The following is a 6,775-nucleotide window of genomic DNA, read 5'->3' on the forward strand; positions in this document are numbered from 1 at the left end:
TCTCTAGTGGTGTTATCACAATTGACTACATAAAGTCAAGAGATAATGTATCGGACCACTTACAAAAGGCCTATCTAGAGAGGCAGTTGAAAGATCATCAAAGGGAATGGGGTTAAGGTTTAGGACAAGTCATCATGACGGTAACTCTACCTAGCAGACTGGAGATCCCATGAGTTAGGTTCAAAGAGATCAAACAAAGTTATGAATGACGGTTCAACATTTTTAAATAACTCAACCCATTCTCGTGATGAAGACAATGTTCAGAAATCGAGGTAAAGCATTAAGGCTTTTTGATCAGTCAATAAAGCTTAAAGGTTTTTTAATGATTTGCTAAGTCTGGCAGGATATGACCAGATAGTGTGTCTATAGGATTACACGTTTAGAAATCACCTATATGAGTGTGAAGTGTAAGCCGCTTCAAGGGGAATGAAAGTAAAGGCCCATTCTCTAAGCACTCATGAAACCAGGCGGTGTTCATAGCTGAAACGAACACAACCGTGAGAACCATAGATGGTTAAGGATTGATTGTGTGACTTACGTTGTCTAGGTATACAACAAAGCTCGACGGTTCAAAGATATCAAATCTACCGATTGAACGAGTATATCCGATATAAGTTCACTACGAAAAGTTCAAAGGGAAACCTACTTATCCAGATGCAATTAATTTTTGCATGTAAAACACACACGCGTCCGTGCATTCCTTTAATTTATAGCCATTCCCCATTCATGTGGGGGATTGTTGGGATTTTAAGCTTGTGTAGCTTAAAGAAGTTGAATGAGAAATGGAGGAAAAATAAAATATTTGAGTTTCCCTTGGGAAAGGGACATTGTCCCATATCGGATAAAAAAAGACTTTTGATGGGTATATATATAATTGCTCTTTTTTTAACTCTTAAAGAGTTAAGAAAAAGGCAAGCCTCGCACCGTCGTCATCGTCGCTCGCTCGGCTTGGCTCGGCTCGGCTTCGGCTTCGGCTTTGGTCAAAGATTGATTGATTAATCTTTTTGGACAAAATTCCTTTCAATTATTTAATTAATTAATTAAATAATTAACGAAAAATTCGATCCGGAATAACCCATGACCCGCGACCCGGTTCGGTCATGCCCGTTTTCTTTCCCGAATTATTTTAAATATATTTTTTCCGCAATATTTCAAACACCCCTTTTCCAACAGCCATGGCTGTTTCTGAAAGGTTGCAAACCTTTTCAGAAACAATGCCAGCAACTCTATAAATAGAGTTCGAATCCCAGAATCTTTCCTTACGAAATTTTCTGAGCTTCTTCTTCTTCTTTTTCTGCACAATATTTTTCAGTGTGTTTTACGACCATTGAGTGGTTCGCAGTTCATCAAAGTTTTGGTACCAATACACTGGTGAGTTAAATCATTCTATCCTGGGAGGATATATTCCAGCACCTCGGGTACTTGAGGGGAATAATTTCCTTAAGGACACACTGTGTATTCAGTGGGCTCGATTTATTCCTATACTGTTTTTTGTTTTCCAGAATCTATTTCGTTAAACAAGTATTACTAACTTTCTGTTTTATTTTTTCAGAAAGTTTAATTGTTTATTACAGTAATACAGAATAATAACAAGTTTCACCCAAAAAAACCCACAAGAATGATGACGAGAATACAACTTTCAGTTTAGAACTAGTTTTATAAAAGTATTAGCTAAAGAATAATATTCACTCATATATTAAGGAAGTCAATCTATATATATATATATATATATATAAAAGAGAGGTATAGACCCGGTGATGTGGCGCATCCAGATACCAGCATCCAAATTTATCTATTTTCTCTTCTTTTTTTATTAAAAGAAAAAAAATCTCCTTCATTCTACTCCTACACCGCTAAAAATGAGAAAAAATATGTGTCATTCCAACCAACGCTTCTTACACTTCTGTAACTGCCAGCAAAAAAGAGGCGTCCGTTTCAATAACCTACCTTTCTTGTTCCAGAATCTCTCTCACCCACAATTAAAACCGATGATATCAGTTTCCTCTCCTCCATTGCTAAAGAACTGCTTTTTTTTTTTACCTATCTCGTAATTATGACAGTGCAAAATTAGCATAGAAACAACATTCTAAGTTGAATCTACAATAGAGTACAAGCACTAAAAAGAAATTGGTAATCCCTTTTATCTCCCCCTACTGCTTTTTATTCTCCTAATTTATCCTTTTCCCTTTTCCATTTGAGAGTTCCATCTAATTGTCCTTTTTTGCTCCCATTGTTCCAGTTATGCAACTTTGTTAATATTTTAGCTTTATAAAGCACTGAAGGAAGTTAGATGTTGTCGATAATTATTTTGTTAATATTTTAGCTTTCTAATGCAACTTTGTTGTTCAAGTTTGTCTAACTGATTTGATTAATACATGCACTTATTGGCTAATTCAGTGCTTGAAGCGTCCTTTCCAGGTTTTAACAAACGCTCTCTACGATCAAGTCTGGGTTTTCTCCTTCAACAATTGTGACCAAAGGTAATCTTACCCATTTGTGCTTTCTGATTTTAACTGCTCTTCTTAAATTTGTGATTAACTTATTTGGTGATACACTTCACTTATTTGTTGTTACCGTGTTGAATAATTTACTATTCCCTCTTCTATTATGATTATTTATAGCTTTGTAACAGGGTTGTGGAGGAGTGTAGAATAAGGGCCTAAAAGGTCACTCTAGAAACTTCCAATGGTTCATTTATCTTGAGGTATTATATTCTTCTACTCTATTTCCTTGGTGTAGGTGAAAAGTTGCCTCCATAAGATTTATATGCACAACTAGCAACTCTTCAATATGGGGATTCTTCAAATATACACCACTCAAAGGATTTTATCGGTGGAATTCTTATGATAATGTCTAATTCCAGAGTCATCAAGATTTCTCTTTTCTTATCTTTTTCCGTTGTTATTTTTTCCCCTGCTGATGCTATAAAGAGTGAAAGTTTTAGATCCATCAACAGAGTCTACTATAATATTGAACATTATAAATATTGGCAGGCCAGAAGGGCATTACTCAATAGCTAAATTTTAAGAGAAGGAGCATGAGTTGCAAGGAATTGTTCAAGAAGTTCTTTAAAAGTCTTTAAGATGGTCCCATGTCTATATCTTTTTGAGTTGGCTAAGATTTTATCTCAGATGTTATGTTCCTTGTCCCTATAAATATTAAATACCCGTACGCTCGATGTTATTCAAAAGGTCGAAAAAGATATCAATATACACATATAAACGTGTTACAATATGTTTTAAATATTAATTGTCTTTCTTTACTTTCGTGTTGGGGCTCAATTTCATATGTAACCCTTTAATTATGACTTGATTTTCAACTTATTGAGTTTATTTCATTTAACTTTCAAGTTGTCCTAACACGTAAAACTACCTCTAAATATTAGCGCATCAAAACTTATATAAAACTTCTTGTGAAAAGGGGAGGATAAAGTGGGCATTTGCAATATTCCAGCGGCTTATGTGCAGTATGTTGCCCTCTTAAATTAAGTTGAATTATCCTAATCTATCACTTCAATCAGAATTTGATTTCCTTAAATGGCGAAAAATGTCTCATACTAATTGTTGTATAGGGGTTAAAACAGTAAGATGGCTTTACGACTACTTATAACACCAGTTAAGAATGTCGGTGAAAGTTGATGCCCCTGGTTTTAATTTTCATAGCAATTCATGGCCTTTGAATGTTGACTTTGCTAGAGTGTGTTACACTTTTGTTTGGAATTTTTTTCATTGTAGCTCTTCAATGAAATGCGTCAGAGTTGCCGGGAACAAGTAGCTGCTAAAGATTTCAGCCCCAAAAATCTGTGTTGGTAATCGCATTCTATCAAATTTAATTTTCTATACACAAATGGGCTACTTGGAATCCCTTTCTAACTCTCTTCCTGCTTCAGAATTTTATATGGAAAAAAGGCGAACACATAGATTGCAGATTTGCAGAGATATTCTATATGCCCTTCAATTTCTTTTCCTTTTCCAGATAAATTACTGCTGCTCATGTTGCCAAAATAAAAGAACGAACTTAGGAGATGAAAGGACAAAATAATCAATGACTCTGAAGGCAAAGAACAGGAGAGAAAAACATGTTCCATTTGTTGAAATGATGACAAGCAAGTTACAGAGTTAATAGGGTCAGAAGAAGAGAATTGTAAAGCGATAAGAAGATATATATACTTGTAGTGAAGAAGTTGTTTGAAATTATGATCCATAGACACAAAGATAGAGATTGGCTTGATCATGTTTCAACATCAGAAAGCCTGTGCTTTTTCCATCCAATCCGAGGAGTGATCCAATGCGACAGATTATGTTATGATCAAATTTGTAAGATCATATGTTGTGTTTGGTACTTTAATACTATATGTTCCATGCAAATTTAATGTTTATGGGTTGTAACTTTTTGGGATTTTGATCTTCTTAGCTTTTGATTCGCCTATTCACACAGGAAGATGTTTGAGGCTAACATACATATGGTTTGTTCTTATTCCCTTTTATTTTCCCTTTTCTTTGTATTTTCAGCATCTTAGCCCTATTTTGTACCATACCAACTTCTTAGGAAGAAAGAAAATCTTCTTTTTTCCTGTATATCTATGGCTTTTATGTTTATATGGTAAAAATTGTCATTTTCTTGATAAAATTAAGTTAAATGTAGGGATTAACTCGGAATACGTAAAGATCTTAAACATGAAAAAAACTTTCGGGAGTGATGACCAATTTGTAAATGTATTAATTTCGGGAAATAACTCAAGCTCAGGCTGGTAAAGGAAAAAAAAAAGATAGTATGATTTTTCGATTGCTGAAATCTCACAAATATTACTAATATGATTTCTCAATTGCTGATTGTTGTTTGTTACTATGGGATATTAGTTTTAATTATAGAACTGCAAGACATCAACTGGACTATGAGTCATAAAACTACCTCTAGCTGTTTAGCAAAAGAAACTCATAGTGTTGGGATTACTTCCCATGTACTTTTTGACAAGGCAATACTAAGTGTTGAATGAGCTAGCGGTTTTTCAAGAGTCCTCATGTTGGAGAACACCAGAGGCCAGAGCATAATGTTAATATCATTGCCACTGGATCTCGATTTAAAAATCGAAATCTCGGGACTTCTCTTGCTCCATTCATACACAAGTTATTTATTTGCCTTTTTGGGTTTCTCCAGGATAGATGCATATCAGTTTTTGCTCTTTATCTAAGGTAGTAATGTTTGTATTTGATTAACTATATTATTTAATTTATTTTTTTTGCTTTTTCCCCATCATTTTTTCCATTCATGTGCTATAGCACAGTTTCAAGGTAGATTTTGAAAAGACTAAACTGGTGAACTTAATTAACTTGTAATATATTTTTGTGTTTTTCTTTTGAGTGTCTCGCCTTCTGAATTTATTTATTTTTTGGTACTTTTTGGCGTAGTTGGAAGAAGTTTAACTTATAGTAACAAAGAAACTCATGATATCGATGCATGAATTAATCTTATTTGTGTTACCATATCCCGCGTGAAGCGCGGATAAATTAACTAGTTTGAGAATAAAGGAAACCATATTTTGCTAAATTTCCATGGTTTCAAATATATTGGTTTAGAAGTAGGGGTGTACAAAGAAAACCGATAAATCGCACCAAATCGATAATCCAAATCAAACCAGAAAAAAAAACCGATGTGGTTTGATTTGGTTTTGTATTGAAAAATAAAACCCTACCATAATTGGTTTGGTTTGGTTTTAACTAAAAAAAGTCAAACCGAAACCAAACCAACCCGATAGTACATTTATATAATTTTTAAAAATATTTTATACACATAAATATTTATTGTAATGTAATTTATAAATATTTCTTAATCTTTTTCACAGTTTTATCTTTTAACGTATTATTTCAAGTTTAGACTTAACATTCTCGAATGGTAAATAAATTTTAAAGCGCATAAATGAAGTAACTCAAACAAAGTTCAAATCAATACTAATGCTAACAAAAAAAATTCAATTCAATACTAGGAATGACGATAGTATTGGATAATTATTTTAGTTTTACATTGGTTTATAATGAAAATGCATAATTTAGTTTATCTTTTTCTTTAATGCTTAGTTATATAATTAATATTAGTACTTATTAGCTATACTTATTTTAGCATGACATGTATAATATTTTTAGATTATGTTAATTTTCATTATGGCTTATTAATTAGCAATATTTATTTTATGTAATTTTATTATTTTTTCTTTGTTATTGAATATTTTAGTATAATGCTATGACTTATCCCATATTATTGTGTTAGTTTCTTGAAAAATACATTATATAGTTGTATTTTACTAGGACTTAAGAAATATTTGGAGCACAAGTTACATATTTTATGCTATGAAGACTTTACTGGGAAAAAACCCGAAAATCCGAAAAACTCAAGATTAAAAACCCCGACTTTGTTGGTTTGGTTTGGTTTATAAATTTAAAAACCCGACACCATTAGTTTGATTTGATAATTAAAAATTCCGAACCAACCCGACCCATATACACCCCTATTTAGAGGATTGTTGGTTTGAGAATAATTAAAAAAGAACTCCTAACTTTATACATCACCAGCTCCATGGCCTTTATTTATCCATTTTTCGCGGAAATTATATTTAGGTATACAATTTATTTTGATTCAATAATCTATTGAGCGGAAAATATTGGCACCACATGGACGGATGAATTGAAGTACGTACGATGTAATATGGCGTTATACTGTTGCGTTTTTTCTGTCTTTTCTTTACTATATACTTTCAGGGTATATACTTTCGGGGAATCTT

General features: G+C 32.9%; 1 long non-coding RNA gene across 1 annotated transcript; it reads left to right on the forward strand.

Annotated features, from left to right (window-relative positions):
* The first annotated feature begins 2,002 nt into the window (after positions 1 to 2,002).
* LOC107814697 (uncharacterized) lies at positions 2,003 to 4,579 on the forward strand. Its single transcript, XR_012697557.1, has 4 exons — positions 2,003 to 2,480; positions 2,633 to 2,704; positions 3,735 to 3,808; positions 3,976 to 4,579. It is a non-coding gene; the product is annotated as an uncharacterized LOC107814697 (long non-coding RNA).
* The last annotated feature ends 2,196 nt before the right edge of the window (positions 4,580 to 6,775 follow it).

The sequence above is a fragment of the Nicotiana tabacum genome, chromosome 12 (assembly GCF_000715075.1).
Source record: "Nicotiana tabacum cultivar K326 chromosome 12, ASM71507v2, whole genome shotgun sequence".
Taxonomy (NCBI): domain Eukaryota; kingdom Viridiplantae; phylum Streptophyta; class Magnoliopsida; order Solanales; family Solanaceae; genus Nicotiana; species Nicotiana tabacum.